This window comes from Suncus etruscus, chromosome 9 (assembly GCF_024139225.1).
Source record: "Suncus etruscus isolate mSunEtr1 chromosome 9, mSunEtr1.pri.cur, whole genome shotgun sequence".
Classification (NCBI taxonomy): domain Eukaryota; kingdom Metazoa; phylum Chordata; class Mammalia; order Eulipotyphla; family Soricidae; genus Suncus; species Suncus etruscus.
The window spans coordinates 97191092-97210172 of record NC_064856.1 but is presented as its reverse complement, the minus strand read 5'-3'; the positions used below and the strand labels follow the sequence as shown (position 1 = coordinate 97210172).

The window sequence follows — 19081 nt, the reverse complement described above, 5'->3', positions numbered from 1 at the left end:
GAGTGCACGTCAGCCATAAACTTTTCCAGGACACACTTTGCTACCCCTCCCCCAATTTTCTGCCTAACTCACCTGGAGGTTGAAACTCTCCCACAGCTGTGGTTGGTAATTAAGAGTGGCCTGGGAAGAGGGGTGAGAGGTGCAGCAAGGAAGATTAGAGACAGGATGATGCAGAGAGGCTGCTTAGCTTAGAGGCCCTGTGAGGAATATGCACATGGCGGTTAGGGCCTTGTAATAAAGCTGGATGTCTCTTGAAACTTCATCTGACTGCCTGTGGATCATTTCTTCACTCTAACCCTGATTCCTACAGACCCACTGGCTGAAGAGGCTGCAGGTGCCGGGCTGGTTGGAGAAAGGCCTCACCATCCACCATCCACATTACCAGGACTCTATATTTAAGAATTAATACAACACTGTCTGTGGGTCAGTCGCACTGGATACCCACAAAGGTTTCACTCAAGGCTTTGGACTTGCATAGCACAGCACATGCGTTGCTGTTGCTGAGACCCTGGCCTGGGGCTCCAAAGCCCCAGGTAAAAAGTAATGTAGGGCTTGACTGACAAGTTTCTTTTATTTGTGTGTGTGTGTGTGTGTGTGTGTGTGTGTCTGTGTGTGTGTGTCTGTGTTGAGGGTTAGGGTTTGGGCCCAATGCATAGGGACTGCTCTTGGTTCTGTCTCAGAAGTCACTCATGAGGTTCCTCAGGGTTCAGTTACTTACAAGGCAACTAGTGCCTTATGCCTATGTCTCAGGATAATCTTTCCTTCCTTCCTTCCTTCCTTCCTTCCTTCCTTCCTTCCTTCCTTCCTTCCTTCCTTCCTTCCTTCCTTCCTTCCTTCCTTCCTTCCTTCATTCCTTCCTTCCCCCTCCCTCCCTCCCTCCCTCCTCTCCCTCCCTCCCTCCTTTCCTTCCTTCCTTTCCTTCCTTTCCTTCTTCCTTCCTTCCTTCCTTCTTCCTTCCTTCCTTCTTCCTTCCTTCCTTCCTTCTTTCTTTTCTTTCTCTTCTTTCTTTCTTTCTTTCTTTCTTTCTTTCTTTCTTTCTTTCCTTCTTGCTTTCTTCTCTGGGCCACATCCAGTGTCAGTGCTCAGGAGTTATTCCTGATTTTGCACTCAAGGATCACTCCTGGTGTGCCAGAGATGGAACATAGTTTGGCTGTGTACAAGGCAAGCGCCTTACCTACTGTACTATTTCTCTGGCCCCACATTTTTTTCTTTTTGTTTTTATTGTTTTTGTTTTTGGGTCACACCCAGCAGTACACAGGGGTTACTCCTGGCTCTATACTCAGAAATAGCTCCTGGCAGGCTTGGGGACCATATGGGATGCCTGCCGGGATTCGAACCATTGTCTGTCCTGGATTGGTTGCGTGCAAGGCAAACGCCCTACCGCTGTGATATCTCTCGGCCCCACATTTTTTTTCTTCTTTTAGCCACATCTAGATGCTCAGGGTTTACTCCTGACTTTTTGCTCAGGAATTACTCCAGGCAGTACTTTGGGGACCATATGGGATGCTGAGGATGGAACTGCCCTACAGCTCCAGCTGATAATAGTGATTTTTAGCAGGATTCCACAGGCTCATACTACTCTAAAGCAGTCCCCTAATCTTGGAATTTATTTATTTTTAGTTTTGGGGCCACACCCACCGGGCAGTGCTCAGGGCTCACTCCTTTGCACTGTGCTCATGGGCTCATTCATACTAGGTGCCAGGTTGGCTTGTGTGCAAGGCAAGCATCTTACAGCTAAGTATCTTTTCCAGCACTCCTTTTATGAATTTAGAAAAGCTCGCACTAAAATTCACATTCCACAACTCAGGCCAGAGGGGGAAGGCCTGAAATCCCTCAGCAAGTTCACTTGGAGCACAAAGAGGTTTCTGTCATGCATGCACTCGAGGCAGGCCCAGACAGACACCACTTCATTCACTCCATTCATTCACTTGTCAAAAATATTTCACATAATGGGACTGGAGAGATAGCATGGAGATAGGGCATTTGCCTTGCATGCAGAAGGACGGTGGTTCGAACCCCGGCATCCCTTATGGTCCCCCAAGCCTGTCTGGGGGATTTCTGAGTGAAGAGCCAGGAGTAGCCCCTGAGCACTGCTGGGTGTGACCCAAAAACCAAAAAAATAATTACTCCTGACAAGACTGGGGAACATAATATGTGGTGCTAGGGATCCAACAGAGGATAGTCTCATGCAAAGTAAATACCCAATTCTCTGTACTGTTGCTCAGGCCACCCAAGATTCCTGGGGCCGGAGAGATAGCATGGAGATAAGGTGTTTGCCATTCATGCAGAAGATGGTGGTTCGAATCCTGGCATCCCATATGGTCCCTTGAGCCTCTGCCAGGGGTGATTTCTGAGCATAGAGCCAGGAGTAATCCCTGAGCACTGTCAGGTGTGACCCAAAGACCAAAAAAAAAAAAAAAAAAAAAAAAAATTCACATATTGCCCAGTGTGGGTGGGCCCTAGGCAAGCAGAGGGGTCTTTAGCTGGGAGGGTCATTCATTCTGCACTTCTCACAGGGATCGGATGGTGCACAGAGCCTCCTTTTGGGCAAACTTTCTCAGCTACAGGCCCGGGGGCTCAGTCCCCTGGGCCTCCTTTTTCCCCACTCCAGCAGTACTCAGAGACAAAGAGATGCCCCTGAGGTCACTGAACTAACTGGCTTCCTCCTGCGGCCCGGGGTGGGGTGAAGAGAGAAAATAGCCTGGGGCTCGACTGCTGCAGTTCCACTCCCCACCTCTAGGAGCCGTCTGCAGTGCCGGGCGCTCGGCTACCGCTGGGCGGGTTGGTACGTTCCTCCCCGAGCCCGCCCTCTCCGGGCCCTTCCCTCCCCTCCCCTCGGTGGTCGGCGCCGGAAGTGCCGCCATTTTGGGTGTTCTGCTCCGGCGGCAGTGGCAGTGGGCGGTGGCGGCAGCAGCGGCGGGCGGCGGCGGCGGCGGGACGCGGAGGCGCTTCCCCGCGGGACTCGGCCTCAGCAGCGAGGCGGCGGCGGTGACCGGCAGCGGAGGGCAGCGGCGGGCTCCGGTGCAGCCGCTGGTGAGCGCGGCGGCCGCGGGAGATAACGGGAGGGCGGGAGGGGAGGAGGCGGGGAGGCGCCGCGGGGCGGGGCGGGTCCGCTCGGGTCATCGGGGCCTTGCTTGGGGCGCGCAGCAGCAGCTCCAGGGGGGTCTGGAACTCGGGGTGCAGCGGGGCGATTTTTCGGTCCCCCTCTTAGCTGTGGGCGCCCTTGGCTCCCCGGGGCCCGCCGCGTGGCCCCCGCGCCCCGGGAGGGAGCGAGCCCCGCGCCCCGCCCTCCTCGTGGCCTTGTCCCCGCGCCCTTTGGCTTGCCTCTTCTTTGCACCCTCTTTTTCCGCGCCCCCAAGTGGGGGGCTAAGTCCCAGGCTCCCCACTCGCAGCTTGCAGCCCGCCGCCGTGCAAAAAAGCCCATGCCTGCTGTTGCTGCTGCTGTTGCTGCTGCTGCTGTCGCCCCACGTGGTGCTGGTGGTGGTGGTGGGCCCCCCCCACATTAACTGGAGGGCCCCCCACCCCCCAGTGCTGCAAGGCTGTGCTTCTTTTCCAGGAGCTCCTGGAGCCCATCTCTGCCTCTTCAGGGTTCGCTTGGGGCTTGGACGCGCCCTCTAGCTATCCCCCTCCAACATGCTCCAGAATATCAGGTGTTTCCAGAGTCAAGGCCTACTAGGCAGGAGACCCACCGAATGGGAGATCCCCCCCCCCTTTTTTTTTTTTTTGCAATGCTTAGGAGGGTTTTGAAGCCGGCCAGGCTCTAGGCTGCAGACCCCCCCCCCCCCCCCGAGCTGGAAGGAGGTTTAGTTTCCACTCCATATATACACACAAACCCTCCCCCCCCCCCCCAGGAATCGCCCCCTGCACCATCTCCCCCGGAGCTGCGGGTGGATGGAGACTCATGCCCAGATTCCTAGAGGGAAAGGGAAGGGGAAGGGGGCGAGGTTTTGGTCCGGTCTTGGCTCCTTGCAAAATGGAATCTTGTCTCCAGCTAACCGGCCTTTGGCCGAGCGGATGCGATGCGGCCCCTGGTCCCTTGCATCCATGCCACCGCAGGTGGCCACAGGCTGTCTGACAGTTCCGATGCTTGTGGGCCCAGCGCTGCTAATCGAGCTCTTAGGGGGCCGGCCGGGGGCTTCATCTTTCCAAGGGCTCTCCGGTGCTCAGGGGCGATTGCAGAAGCTCAGGGGCTCCTCGGGGTGTGCTGGGCCAGCCCCGAGCAGCCTCTCATCTTCTCAAGGGCAGTTGCCAATTCCCGGTTCATTTGGATTCTTGGCGAGGTGGAACTAGGCTTCTCTAGACCCCACTTCGCCCCACCTCCGAGCCCCGTCGAATCCCGCAGGGGCTTTCCGTGTGTGTTCGCGTGAATGCACCCACGTGGACAATCTGGAAGTTGCTCTCTACATGTCTGGACCACGGCTTCAGTTATTTTGGCCCACCCGCCTCGCCTCCCACTTCCCCCTCCTGGCATTTTTATTTTTATTTGGGGTATCCAGGCTCCAACTCAGAGCCTCAAACGTGCTAAAAGCATGCTGGCGACTACTGTGAACCTCCGCTGGGCCCTCTTGCGTCACTTAGCCCCACTTCTGTTGTTTTCCTTCTGGTTCTGCTTTGGGGGCCACGCCCGCTGGTGCTTTGGGGCTGGCTGCTCCTGGCTTGGTGCTGGAGTGGGGGGTTGTTGTTGCCAGCTGTGCGTGGTGCAGTGCTGAGAGGGTTGGGACCAGCTTGCCAGCCAGCCCTTTGACCCATCTCTCCAGGCCTCTTATGTAATTTCAAACATGTATTTACAGTAAGTGGTTTCTGATCAGGAATTAGACAGGATGGAAGCATTGCTATTAGTAAAGCTAGAACTTTAAGCCCTTGCTTTTTTGGGGGGGAATACTAACGGGCTTACTCCTGCCCAGGAACATATGGGGTGCTGAGGTGCCTGGGTCAATGGTATGCAAGACAAGTGCCCTACCTGCTGTGCTCGCTCTGGCCCTCGCCCTTCCTTGCTTTAATTAGTTTATATAGCTTTCCTAATGGTTTTTGTCCACCACCTGTTTCCATTAAGGATGGCTCTTGGGGATTTGAAGGATTGAACCCTGGCATCATATGGCCCCCAACTAACTCATAGGTACTATTGGGTGTCACTTTCAAAATAATGGATAAACAACAGAAAGTAAAATTGAGGGGTCAGATCCTGAGTAGGGCTTTGCCTTGCACATGGTGGATGGACTCTAGTTATTTTTAGCTTCACATCTGATCCCCCAATCCTGTGGAAGTGATCTGTGAATCCCTGAATACAGTCTGGTGCAGACCTCCCCCCCCAGGCAAAATGAATTGGTTTTTAGCTCAAAGCACTGACCTTGTTATTTCTAACTTCTCCTTCTTGCCCAGAGGGCTTTGGGTTTACTGCTATTTAGCTGGAGGGCTTGATAGAGATAGAATATTCCTTCACTTTTTAGAATTCTGAACCGACCAGAGTTAGGGGGTTTATTTGGCTAAGGTTACATAGCATGTGTTCCTAAGTCTTAACAGATTGATGGTGGTGGTTGGTGGTGGTGGGGTGTACTGTGGATTGAAACCATGATCTCATACATGCACTTTGCCAGGGTGCTGCATCCATCTCTTTCCAAAATTGTTTCTAAAAGAGTGTGGTGTGTGTGTGTGTGTGTGTGTGTGTGTGTGTGTGTGTGTGTGTGAGAGAGAGAAGAGAGAGAGAGAGAGAGTGTGTGTGTGTGTTTGTCCCTCCATCCATCTTACCGAGTAATGTGAAGGTATGCTGCATCCATCTCTTCCAAGATTGTTTCTGAGACAGAGAGAGGGAGAGAGAGAGAGAGCGAGAGAGGAGAGAGAGAGAGGAGTGAGAGAGAGAGAAGAGAGAGAGAGAGAGTGAGAGAGAGAAGAGGAGAGAGAGAGAGAGAGAGAGAGAGAGAGAGACACTGTGTGTGTGTGTGTGTCCATGTCCATCTTCACCTAGTAATGTGAAGGTATTACTCCTGGTGACCACATGGGATGCAGGGGCAGTTCAGTTTGGGTCTGTAGCAACCAAGGCAGTGTCCTACCCTCTGTACTTTACAGTACCTGACAAGCTGACAGGTTTTTGGTTGCTTTGTGTATGTGTGTGTTTTTCCTTTAATCTGAACAATAATGCAAACTGTCCTTTTGTGACTGTGGAAGGGCCCTGAATTTGAAGTGAGAAGGACTGTAATCATTCTGTTGTTAATTACAACTACACACTTACTGTGAATATGTTTATTTTCTTCTGCAAAATGGAGGAGAAGAGTTGCTGTTTCACATGGTAAAATTCAGCACCAGGGCTGGAATGTGTGAAATTGCCCCAGGTAGACAGTGAAATTTTAACTAGGATCTTGAGTTTTTCTGAAGATTTTCATTTATTTTATTTTGCTTTTGAGCCACACCTGGTGGTGCTCAGAACTTACTTCTGGCAGGACTTGAGGGCCATCTGGGTTGCTGGATCAAAAGTGGGGTGATCGTGCAAGACAAGTGCCTTACCCACTGTCTCTCTCCAGCCCTGATTTCTAACGTATTTTTATTTAGACAAGTTTCAGACTCATTATGAAAGATGCAGATAACCAAAAAGGAAGAAACTTATCTTTAGATCCACAACTCTTCAGAAAGCTTTATTTTCTTGTTTTTGGACCACACCCTGCTGTGCCTAGGGCAGGAAACTTACAGCTCTAGTACAAGTGAGGTAGGCTAGTGAGTATTCCTGCACAGTAGCAGAAAAGTCCCTCTTGTTAGCACATGCTAGGCTGGAAGAGCAGAAACCCAACATTGATTGTAGGTATACTGGTCGTCCTTTTTTTGGGGGGGGGAGCGGCTCATTTTAATTTATTTTGGGCTGTGCTGTTAAATGCAGTAGTGTATTTCTCTCTCTCTCTCTCTCTCTCTCTCTCTCTCTCTCTCACTCTCTCTCACTCTCTCACTCTCACTCTCACTTGTTTTTGGGCTACACCAAAAGGCTACACGAAAAGGTCCATCCTGGGTCAGTCGTGTGCAAAGCAGACACCTTACCGCTGTGCTATCGCTCCGGCTCCAGTGGTAGATTTGCAATTGCTGCTTCTTCAACTTAATTTTTTTTTTTTTTGGTCATACCGGCAGCTCTCGGGTTACTCCTGGCTCTATGCTCAGAAATCGCTCCTGGCAGGCTTGGGGGACCACATGGGATGCCGGGATTCGAACCACCGTTCCTTCTGCATCTAAGGCAAATGCCCTACTGCTGTGCTCTGTCTCCGGCCCCCCAACTTAATTTTCTTTTGAAAAGTCAGAACTGACATGGAGACCAGAAGTTAAGCATAGTAATCTCTTCAAGACATGGGTTACTTGCACTAAACTACTTGTATACTTTGTTTTCCTTATAGTTTTGGGGGCTGTAGCTGGTTGGGTAGGTGGGCTCTTTTTTCTGCCTTATGCTGGGGTGTGGGGCCAGCTCTCAGCAGTGCTTTGGGGGCCATGTATTACCTGGGACTATATTTACAAAGCATGCACCCCAGCCCTGTGAACTCTTTTCTTCACTCCTCTTTAAAAAAAAAAAGAGCGTTGGTGGTGCTGAGAATTGAAGCCAGGACCACTCACCTCTGAACTGAGGAGGAATGACCAGCCCTGTGAGGTCCGTTCTCTGTCACTGATATCCTTCTCCTTCCCATTTGCTTTGTTATATGGTTTTTGTGCTCCATACCCTTGAGTCTTTTGGAGGGCTCCAAATTAGAAGCATTTTTTTTTTTCTTTTCAGTTTTGCTTTGCAAGCAAGCCCAAAGCTTACACTTACAGCTATGTCCCAGGCTCTCTTTGTTTGCTGATGGATAAAAGTTGTATTGACTTCTTGGCCCCTTTAATTAGTGCTACTATAAATATCTTTCATTAAAGAAAAAAAAATAGAACTAGGGTGTGTTCAGTGGTAGAAACTTGTCTTGTATGTGTGAGGCCTGGGTTCTGATACACACACACACACACACACACACACACACACACACACACACACACACACACACACACACACACACACACACACACACACATCAGACCCTGGGTTCTGTTTCTCTATCACCAAAAAGGGATTGTTGGCTCTTAAGTTCTGTATTTTATTGATGGGTGGTGGTGTGGTAATTCAGGCCTATCTTCTAACTCACGGTGTGCTTGAGGCTTTGACCATATGGGATACTGGGAACTGGACCTGGTTGGCCAAGTTCAGGGCAGCTTGATACCTGCCTCTCTTGCTCTGGCCTCAATGAATGATTTTAAAATACTTTGCTCTTTTACTGGGTAGCTTAATTCATTCTGTTGATTACGTTCTTTAGTGCTCATATATTTTTTTTTCTCTTTTGGATCAAATTGGCATTGCTCATGGGCTGCTTCTGGTGCAGTGTAGTGCTTGGGGGTAGTAGCTTCCAGTGGTGCTAGAAGACCATGTGGTGCCAGGAATTGAGCCCTGGAAGCTGTCTCTCCAGCCCAGTCTCCATAAGTAGCAACACCTCATTTCTCCTAGCACCTGACGCATGGTTTCTAGTTTACGGTCCTTTTCTGAGGGTTTTGCTTAATTTAGGTGTTTTGTCTTGCTAGAATGATTTATTATTTATTATGTGTGTGGCTTATTTCACTCACCATCATGTTTTTTTTTTTTTTGTTTTTGGTTTTTGGGCCACACCCGGTAACGCTCAGGGTTACTCCTGGCTATGTGCTCAGAAGTTGCTCCTGGCTTGGGGGACCATATGGGACACTGGGGGGTAGAACCGCGGTCCGTCCAAGGCTAGTGCAGGCAAGGCAGGCACCTTACCTTTTAGCGCCACCGCCCGGCCCCACCATCATGTTTTTAAGGTTTACCTATGTTGTAGTATTCAGTTCATCAGGGTTTCATTCTTTTTTTTTTTTTTTTTTTTTTTTTTTTTTTTTTTTTTTTTTTTTTGTGGTTTTTTGGTCACACCCGGCAGTGCTCAGGGGTTACTCCTGGCTCCATGCTCAGAAATTGCTCCTGGCAGGCACGGGGGACCATATGGGACTCCGGGATTTGAACCGATGACCTTCTGCATGAAAGGCAAACGCCTTACCTCCATGCTATCACTCCGGCCCCAGGGTTTCATTCTTAATGACTGAATTCCTTCTTGAGTTTTTTTTTTTTTTTTTTTTTGGGCCACACCTGGTGACGCTCAGGGGTTACTCCTGGCTATGTGCTCAGAAATAGCTCCTGGTAGGCACGGGGGACCATATGGGACACTGGGATTCGAACCAACCACCTTAGGTTCTGGATCGGCTGCTTGCAAGGCAAACACTGCTGTGCTATCTCTCCGGGCCCCCTTCTTGAGTTTTCTTGTTGTTTTTGTTTTTGGGCCACACCTGGTGACGCTCAGGGGTTACTCCTGGCTATGTGCTCAGAAATAGCTCCTGGCTTGGGGGAACCATATGGGATGCCGGGGGCAAGTGGAGGGAATTGAATCCAGGTCTATCCTAGTCTAGAGGTTGGTCCTAAGCTAGCACTTGCAAGGCAGATGCCTAACCTGTAGTGCCACTGTTCCGGCCCACAGATAAGTTTTTTTTTGTTTTTGTTTCTGGGCTACCTCCAAAGCAGCAACCAGGCTACTCCTAGCTCTTAGCTCGGAAATTGCTCCTGGCAGGCTCAGGGGACCATATGGGATGCTGGACTCGAACCTGAGCCCATCCCAGGTCAGCAGCAGCTTGCAAGGCAAATGCCCTACTGCTGTGCTATCACTCCTGCCCCCCAGATAAGTTTTTAAACCTGGTACTTAATGACTTGCTTAGAATAAATGGCTAATGCTTTAGGTAAAGGCATTTTGAAGGTAGCCATAGGTCTCTAATTTGTTTCAGTATGAACGGAACTATCTGGAGTATTCTCATCCATGAAAGATACTCTAATTAAGATGAGAATCCATCTATCCATCTCTTTTTTTTTTTTTTTTGAGTCACACTCGGCCACGCTCAGGACTTACTCTTGGCTTTACGCTCAGAAATCACTCCTGGCAGGCTGGGGGACCATATGGGATGCTGGGATTCGAACCACCGTCCTCTGCATGCAAGGCAAACGCCTTACCTCCGTGCTATCTCTCCGGCCCCACTCTTTCACTTATTTTTATTCTTTCCAGCAATAACATAATAAAGGACGTTTACTATTAATCTTAGGGGTATGGGATGAATTGGACATTTTGGCAAGGTCGGTGCCTAACCCCCTGTCCCTAGACAAAAATTTTTGTTTCTTTTTTTTTTTTCTTGGTTTTTGGGTCACACCCGCCAGTGCTCAGGGGTTACTCCTGCCTCTACTCTCAGAAATCACCCCTGGCAGGCACGGGGACCATTTGGGATGCCACCATTCGGGATGCCGGGATTCGAACCACGGTCCTTCCACATGCAAGACAAAACGCCTTACCGCTGTGCTATCTCTCTGGCCCCTTTTAGCTTTGTTTTGTTGGTGCTCAGGGCTTATTCTGGCGCTGCACTCGAGTCACTCCTGGCAAGCTAGGGAGAAACCATATGGGATGTTGGGGATGGAACCCAGGCAAAGCAAGCACCTTACTTAGTATACTATTGCTTTGCCTTCCCAGTCTCTGTACATATTAAAAAATAACCACAAATGGTTATTTTTAATATATATATATATGTAGCATGTGTGAGGCTCTGCATTTGTTTCCATCCCAGCACTACTTGGAAAAAAAACCTTCATGGTACTGTATGGAATAGTCTGTCCTTAACATTTCTGGGCCGTTTTTTTTTTTTTATCTTTGAAATAGTGATCTCTGGCTTGGGAGATAGCTCTAAGAGTGGACTGCATACTTTACTTTGTGTGCGAAGTGTGTGAATCAGGTGTGTGTAATCCAGGTTCTGTCCCTGGCACTCTGGGATCCCTGAGCACAGCTAGGATTGACTCCTGAGTGGAGGCCTGAAAGCAGCCTCCGAGCACTGGTGGGTGTATCCCTCACCCCCCCAAGCAGATACCAGTGTGGAACAGTAACTTGAGAATTATTGAGATAATGTATGTTTTGCATTGCACTAAATGGTGTCTGGTAGAGTGTTGATAATTACTCAGGTCAGATAGATACTCAGGCCTGGAGAGTTATTACAGTGGGTTGGGTGCTTACCTTGCATGCAAGTTTGATCTGGGATTGATCCTCAGCATCCTGTATGGTCCCCTGAGCCTCCAAGGAGGAGGAGTAATGCTGAGTGCAGAGCCAGGGAGTAACCCTTGAGTATCGGTTGGGTGTAGCCTAAGCCCTCCCATTCCTTCCCAAAATTGTCTTTGGGCCCAGAAGATGGCTGAAAGGATGGCTGATCCTGCCCCACTATATACAGTATCACAGCACTGCTGGGTGTGGCTGGTCTCCCCCAACTGCTTTCTGAAGTTCACTTTGTGCATCTGAAATGATTTGCTATACAGGGCATCCATTTCTGGCCTGGTGAGACCATTTGGATATGAAGTTTCATTCTTTGGGAGCCAAACAATATAAGCAGATGGTCCTTGGGTAGCCATCGAGAAAGCTTATGTGTCTGTACCATCCTCTATCAGGGCCAGAGGACATGATTTTGTGGGCCTTACGTGACCTACAGACTGGCCATTCTTCATCCTGTTCTAGAATCTTTTAGTTTATTGTTCCTGTTTAATACTTGGGAAATGTGGTTTCCTAGATTCAGAGTCTTCATTGTCTGCACTTCATATGGGAGACTGTTGATAGGAATTGTGTTTATAGAAAACTGAAAAACATACAAATGTATTTTAATAATAGGAAACTCTAATATCTCTTCTTAATTGAGTAATTTTTGATTGGGGAAGGTGGGAGATCTCTGGGGATTTGGAGTTGAAGCAAAGATCAAAGGGTTCATGATGACTGGAGAGAGTATAGTGGGTAGGGAACTTGCCTTGCAGGCAGTGGACCTGAGTTCAGTCCTTGTCACCACATATGGTCCCTTGAGTCCTGCCAGTAGTGATCCCTGAGCACAGAGCCAAAAGTAAATAAAACCTGAGTTCAGCCCAGTTGTGGCCTTTAGTATAAAATAAAAGTTATTGGTAGGGCTGAAAAGGTCCCTCAGTGGGCTGAACCCAAGTTTTTCATGCAGGGTTCTAGGAATCGCTTCACTGCTTGACCCCCTGAGCACTAAGTTAGACATGAAGTACTGCCCAGTGTGGCCAAAGGATAAAACAAAAGAAATTAATTGGCGGGGCCGGGAAGGTGGCGCTAGAGGTAAGGTGTCTGCCTTGCAAGCGCTAGCATAGGAAGGACCACCGAGGTTTCAATCCCCTGGTGTCCCATATGGTCCCCCCAAGCCAGGGGCATAGCCAGGAATAATCCCTGAGTGTTAAATGGGTGTGGCCCAAAAACAAAACAAAACAAAAAAAAGAAATTAATTGGCTTCAGTATTTTGCTTTAGAAACTTTTTTTTTGGGAGGGGGGAACACCTGACAGTGCTTAGGGGTACCATATGGGATGCTGGGAATTGAACCCAGGTTAGCCTCATGCAAAACAAAAGCCTTAGCTGCTCTGCTATTACTCTGGCCCATACTTCAGAACCAATTTTTTTTTTTTGGGCCATACCCGGTGACGCTCAGGTTACTTCTGGCTGTACGCTCAGAAATCACTCTGGCTTGGACCATATGGGACGCTGGGGGATTTAACCAGGAACATCCTAGGTTAGGGCGTGCAAGGCAAACGCCCTACTGCTTGCACCACCGCTTCGGCCCCATACATTAGAAACTTAACAGTTCTAGGGTTGTGCTGGGGATGAGTCTCAGTGGTAGAGGCTCTGGGTTTGGTTATCTGTCAGCAAACAAAGGGAATTTTAGGGCCTGGAATGTAGCTCAATGGTAAAATACTTTTCTTGCGTGTGAGAGATCCTGGATTCTATCCTGAATTTCTCCTCCACCCTCCAGAAAAGTTTAGGGTCATGGAGATACCTCAAAGGACCTGGAGCACATTTTGTTTAATTTTATATTTAGGAGCCCCCAGGTTTAGTCCCTGGTACCACATGGTCCCCTGAGGATCTTGGGACCACTGCCAAGCACTCAGCAGGGAGTCATACCCCATTCCACCCTTATAAACAAGAGTTTATCAGAGCTTAATGATTTGCTTCAGATAATTTCTTGATAAGGTTTTTGTAATTGTAACTTTGCTCATGTTATGAAATTGTGAGAATCAGCAAAACTGTTTTTTAATCTCTTGCTATAAAGTGGAGATCCTGAGTGTGCTTTTTGGGACGGTTGGGACATGCTCAGGATTGAATTTTGGACCACACACATAGAAAATGTGCAGCTACCATTGAGCTGATTTCCTGCTTCATTTTCATTGCTTATGAGTTTCAGATCTGTAAAAGTTAGAAGTCCCCCCATTTGCCGTGCTGATGATGGTGGGATGTGACAAGTATACTTCATTGTCTTGCTCCCAAGTGTTGGCCATGTTAATTAAGTACTTACACACAATTGTTGCAGTGTTTTGGACTAATTTTTTTGGGAGGCCACACCCAATTGTCCAGGAATTACTCCTGGTTCAATGCTCAGGAATTATTTCTGGCAGGCTTGGGGGGGTCATCTAGGACGGGGTTTCAAATCCGGGTCGACCACGTACAGACAAATGCTCCACCTGCTGTGCTCCAGCCCCTCAACTAATTTTTTCTGTGACACTGGTGACCCTAAATGGCATTGCTAGTATTACACTTGGCATATGTGATGCCACTACAGGGATAGAATTCATGTCTCTTAGCACTGAACTATCGCTGGATCCCAAGAATGTTATGTACTTCATGTACTTCAGAGTAACATAACATTTTCTTTCTTTCTTTCTTTCTTTCTTTCTTTCTTTTTCTTTTCTCTTTTTTCTTTCTTTCATTCTTTTTCTTTCTTTTTCTTTTTTCTTTCTTTCTTTCTTTCTTCTTCTTCTTTTCTTTCTTTTTTCTTTCTTTTTTTCTTTTTCTTCTTTCTTTCTTTCTTTTTTCTTTCTTTCTCTTTCTTTCTTTCTTCTTTCTTTCTTTCTTTCTTTCTTTCTTTCTTTCTTTCTTTCCTTCCTTCCTTCCTTCCTTCCTTCCTTCCTTCCTTCCTTCCCCCCTTCCTTCCTCCTTTCTCCCTCCTCTCCCTCTCTCTCTCTCTCTCTCTTTCTCTCTTTCCTTCTTTTCCTTCCTTCCTTCCTTCCTTCCTTCCTTCCTTCCTTCCTTCCTTCCTTCCTTCCTTCCTTCCTTCCTTCCTTCCTTCCTTCCTTCCTTCCTTCCTTCCTTCCTTCCTTCCTTCCTTCCTTCCTTTATTCTTTTTGTTTTTGGGCTACACCCGGTGATCTCAGGGGTTACTCCTGGGTATGCGCTCAAAAATCACTCCTGGCAGGCTCGGGGGACTATATGGGATGTCGGGATTTGAACCACCATCCTTTTGCATGCAAGGCAAATGCCTTACCTCCATGCTATCTCTCTGGCCCCCCATAACATATTCTTTCTGATAAAGAATTCTGATTCAACTGAAAACTACTTTTAGGGGGCCACACCCAGCTGTGATCAGGGCTTACATTCAGGGGTCTCTACTAACAGGAATCACTCTTGTTAGTGCTCAGAGGACCATATAGAATGCTGAGGATTGAACTCAGGTTTGCAGCATGCAAAGCAAATGCCCTACCCATGTACTATTGCTCCAGTCTTGTAGCTTTGATTATTTTCTTTTCCTTTGCTTAGAAATCAGGCTGCACATGTAAAGAGTAATAGGTGTGTGTATGTATATATATGTGTGTGTGTATGTAAATATATATATATATATATATATATATATATATATATAAAATTTGGAAATTTTAGACAGATCTCATTTAGTTGATTTTATTTATTTTTGTTATTTGGGTCACACCCAGTGATGCTCACAGCATTTATTCCTGACTGCACTCAGGAATTACTCCTGGTGATGGTTGGGGGACCTTATGGAATGCTTGTGGAGTGAACATGGGATGGCCATATGCAAGGCAAGTGCCTTACTTACCCTCTGTACTGCTGTTCTGGCCCTTACTTAGCTGATTTTTTTTTTTGTTGTTGTTGTTTTGTTTTTTGGGTCACACCCAGCAGCGCTCAGGGGTTACTACTCTTGGCTCTACACTCAGAAATCACTTCTGGCAGGCACGGGGGACCATATGGGATGCCGGGATTCGAACCAATGACCTTCTGCATGAAAGGCAAACGCCTTATTTCCATGCTATTTCTCCGGCCCCACTTAGTTGATTTTCAAAATGCCACTTTAGGGTTTTTTTTTTTTTTTTTTTTTTGCCATACCTGATGCCCCTCAGGGGTTATTCTGCACTCAGAAATCACTCCTGGCAGCCTTGAGGGACTTTATGGGATTCTGGGAATTAAATCTGGGTCAGCTGTGTTCTAGACCAATGCCCTAGCTGCTGTGTTACTGCTCTATCCTGGAATGATTTTTTGTGGGGAGGGAGTATTTTTGGGCCACACCCAGCAGTGCTCAGGGGTTACTCCTGATTGCACTCAGAAATCGATCCTGGCAGTCTTGGGTGCTGGGGATTGAACCTGCGTCAGCCACGTGCAAGGCAAACGCCCCACCTGCGGTGCTATCGCTCCTCAGTGATATTTTCCTAAGTGAAAGTATGACTTTAGAAGGAATTGGTCACTAACTTTATGTCCACAGACTGCCCAGCCCTTTCGAGTTAGTTTAGCTTTTACAGAAAGGATTTGAAATGACCCCATGAAATTTCATTTTTATGTTGAGGACTATCTTTGGTTTGGGGAGTATACAAAATGAAGTTTTTGGTTCCAGAGCTGTTTAATTTTATAGTGTTATGCTTTTATTTTGAAAGGTCAGTCGTTTCCATTTACATAACATTGTCACTCTTCAGCGAGGGAGCTGCTGACTTAGAAACTGTCACCACTTTCTCATTGTTCTTTTACCTTTTTGTTTCCTGTGAGCTTGAAACCAGCTTTTGCAGAGCCTGTGGGAATGTGTGATAATTTGGTGATAATGGGGGTAACTGACGTCTCCTGTGAGTAGGCTGTCCTTTTTAAATCTGGTATTATTCGCACATCTGTTACGTTTCCCTCGTTTCGTTTTGTGTAGAAACTTTACTGTAGGCTTTCCCCAGATTCTTTGTGTGTGTGTGTGTGTGTGTGTGTGTGTGTGTGTGTGTGTGTGTGTGTGTGTGTGTGTGGAAATGCTCCTTTTTTCTGCAGCTCTGGGCCCCTCCCCCCACTAAGAGCCCCGAACTGGGCTAGTTCCTTCCTGGCTGGAATCTGGCTGTGTGTTGCTGCTAAGTTACCTAATGTGCTATGCCGAGTCCAGTATTGCCAAAGAGAAAATCGTCTATTTGTTGACTCCTGCCTGATTCTGAATGCTGTCTGAGCAGAGTCAGGGGCCCAGGAGTGAAAGGAAGGTGGGGCGGTGTTGACAAGCAGTTTGTAATGTGCAACTGATTTTCATTATTTCTGCACATTGAAGCAGTTCTGCTTTGTGACCTTGCAGTCATTTATAACATAACAGGCATACAAAACATAGTTTTTCACTGGAAATGTTTCTTTGGTAAAAGACATTCATTAGATACATCTTTCTTTTGGGGGGGGGGGTTGGTGGATTGCACCATACTTGATTTCTCAAAGCTTACGCCTGGCTCAGAGCTTACACCTGGCTATGTGCTCAGAGATCAGTTCTTTTTTTTTGGTTTTTGGTTTTTGGGTCACACCCTGCTGCGCTGAGGGGCTATTCTTGGCTATATGCTCAGAAATTGCTCCTGGCAGGCTTAGGGGACCATATGGGATGCCGGGATTCGAACCACCATTCTTCTGCATGCAAGGCAAATGCCCTACCTCCATACTATCCGGTCCCAAGAGATCACTTCTTGAAGGGCTTAGCGGACTGATTGTGTTTCTGAGTATTGAACATAAGTCAGCTATGTTCAAGGCAAGTGCCTATCTAATGCTGTTTTAGCTCCTCTGCCCCATTCATATTTCTTATATGCATAAGAGGAACAGGTATTGCCATTTTTTTTGGGGGGGGCCACACACAGTGGCGCTCAGGGGTAACTCCTGGCTCTGCACTCAAATCACTCCTGACAGGCTCAGGGAGGGCCTACACAGGAATGCCGGATTCAAACCCTACTCAGCTGCATGTAGGGCAGACACCCTACCTTCAGTGCTCTTGCTCTGGTCCCAGCCATTTGTATTTTTACCTTCTCTCTCTCTTTTTTTTTTAATATATTTTTTATTTTTAGGCCACACCTGGCAGCACTCAGGGGTTACTCCTGGCTCTGCGCTCAGAAATCGCTCCAGAAATCGCTCCTGGCAGACTCGGGGGACCATATGGGATGCTGGGATTCAAACCACCATCCTTCTGCATGCAAGGCAAATGCCTTTCCTCCATGCTATCTCTCCGGCCCCTTTACCTTCTCTTTTCTTCTCTTTTTACGGTTCAGTTGTGTGTGTGTGCCCGCCTGCATGCCAAATGCTTGTGTGCTTTTTGGTTTGTTTGGTTTTGGGCCACACTCAGTGGTGCTCAGGATTTACTCCTGGCTCTGCTCAAAAATTACTTCTGGCAAGCTAGGGGACTATATGGGATGCTGGGGATGGAACTTGGATCAGCCATAGAGCAATGCCTTATGGTTATAGGTCCCTATGCTCAGTTTCTGTTAGTGAACTAACTTCAGTGATTAGCCTTTCTCACAAAGCTTTTCCTTTTCCTTTTAATACTGTATCATAGATGAAGTATTTTGCTAATAACTACTTTGCTTTGGAGCCACACTTGGCAGTGCCCAAGGGTTATCTGGCTCTGTGCTCAGATCACTCCTGGTGGGGGGCTCGGTGGACCATATGTGGTGCTGGGATCATCGAATCCAGGTTGGCTGCATTCAAGGGAAGCCTTACCTGCTATCCTTCTCTGGTCGGTCTTTTTCCAACCCTTTCCAACTTCGTTTCTTTCCTCTGCACCTCCCCTCCTGTTCTGTCCCTCCAATTTCCTCCCTGGTCTTGTGTTGTGGTCCCCCTTTACGTGATTTACAGAGCCTCCAGTAGAGAAGTACTGGCATAGATTTTTAGAAGTCAGGGTATTGTTCTCTACCTCATTTACACTCTGAATTAGTCCTTTGTTTTATTTTTGTCACTTTATTATACTTGTGAAACATATACTTTATCACTGATTAACTTACTTGACCTTGAACTAGTCCTTTTTATGTAAGTTTATTGGACCAGGGATCAACACCTAAACTGAGCTGGGCCAACCAGTTTTCTACTAGGAATTTGAGATGGAAATTGAAGTGCAAGACTTTAGGAAACAAACCTCACATGAATTTAGAAAATTTGCAACATAAAAATTCAGATGCTGGAGCTCAGCCAAGTTCAGTCTTATACTTGTGGAAGGCTAAAAAGGCTTCATCTAGAAAGAACAGATCAGAAACCGGAGCCATAGTATTGTGGTAACCTGTTTGCCTTGCACACAGCTGATCTGGGTTCAATTCTTTGCATCCCATATGGTTCCCTAAACCCAGGTGTGGCCCCTCAAAAAAACAAAACCACCATCAGATCTGCAGTTCTGTTGTTTTTTGGCTTTGCTTTACACTCAACAGTGCTCAGGGCTTACTCCTGGCCATGAGCTCAGGAATTACTCCTGTTGGTGCTCAGGGGACCATATGGGATGCCAAGGATCAAAAACAGGTTGGCCCATGTGCAATCTCCTTTTTTTTTTTTTTTGGTGCAGTCGCCTTTGATACTGTACTATCTCTTACTCCCACCACTGTTTTCATCTTTATATTTTGGTTTTGGGGTCATACCCAGCAGTGCTTAGAGGCTATTCCTGACTCAGTGTTCTCTGGAGTCTGTTGTGGACCACAGAGGACCTTGTGGTACTTACTGGGTCTGTAGCATGCAATGTCCTTTGAATGATTTTTTTCAGCCTGAGCTACTATTTTTGAAATCTTTTTTTTTTTTTTTTTTTTTTGGTTTTTGGGCCACACCCGGTGACGGTCAGGTACTCCTGGCTATGCGCTCAGAAGTCGCTCCTGGCTTGGGGGACTATATGGGACGCCAGGGAATCGAACCGTGGTCCGTCCTAGGCTAGCGCTGGCAAGGCAGACACCTTACCTCTAGCGCCACTGCGCCAGCCCCTATTTTTGAAATC

The 19081-nt window shown here is 47.6% G+C and overlaps 1 protein-coding gene across 3 annotated transcripts in view; it reads left to right on the top strand.

The window, feature by feature from the left end:
• The first annotated feature begins 2944 nt into the window (after window positions 1-2944).
• Window positions 2945-19081, top strand: part of CELF1 (CUGBP Elav-like family member 1) — a 111937-nt gene continuing 95800 nt past the window's right edge. For 2 of the 3 annotated variants that reach the window (XM_049779676.1, XM_049779673.1), the window contains exon 1: window positions 2945-3033. The gene's annotated coding sequence lies outside the window, so the exon portion shown is untranslated. The remainder of the gene's footprint in view (window positions 3034-19081) is intronic. The other variant, XM_049779675.1, reaches the window with a different exon arrangement.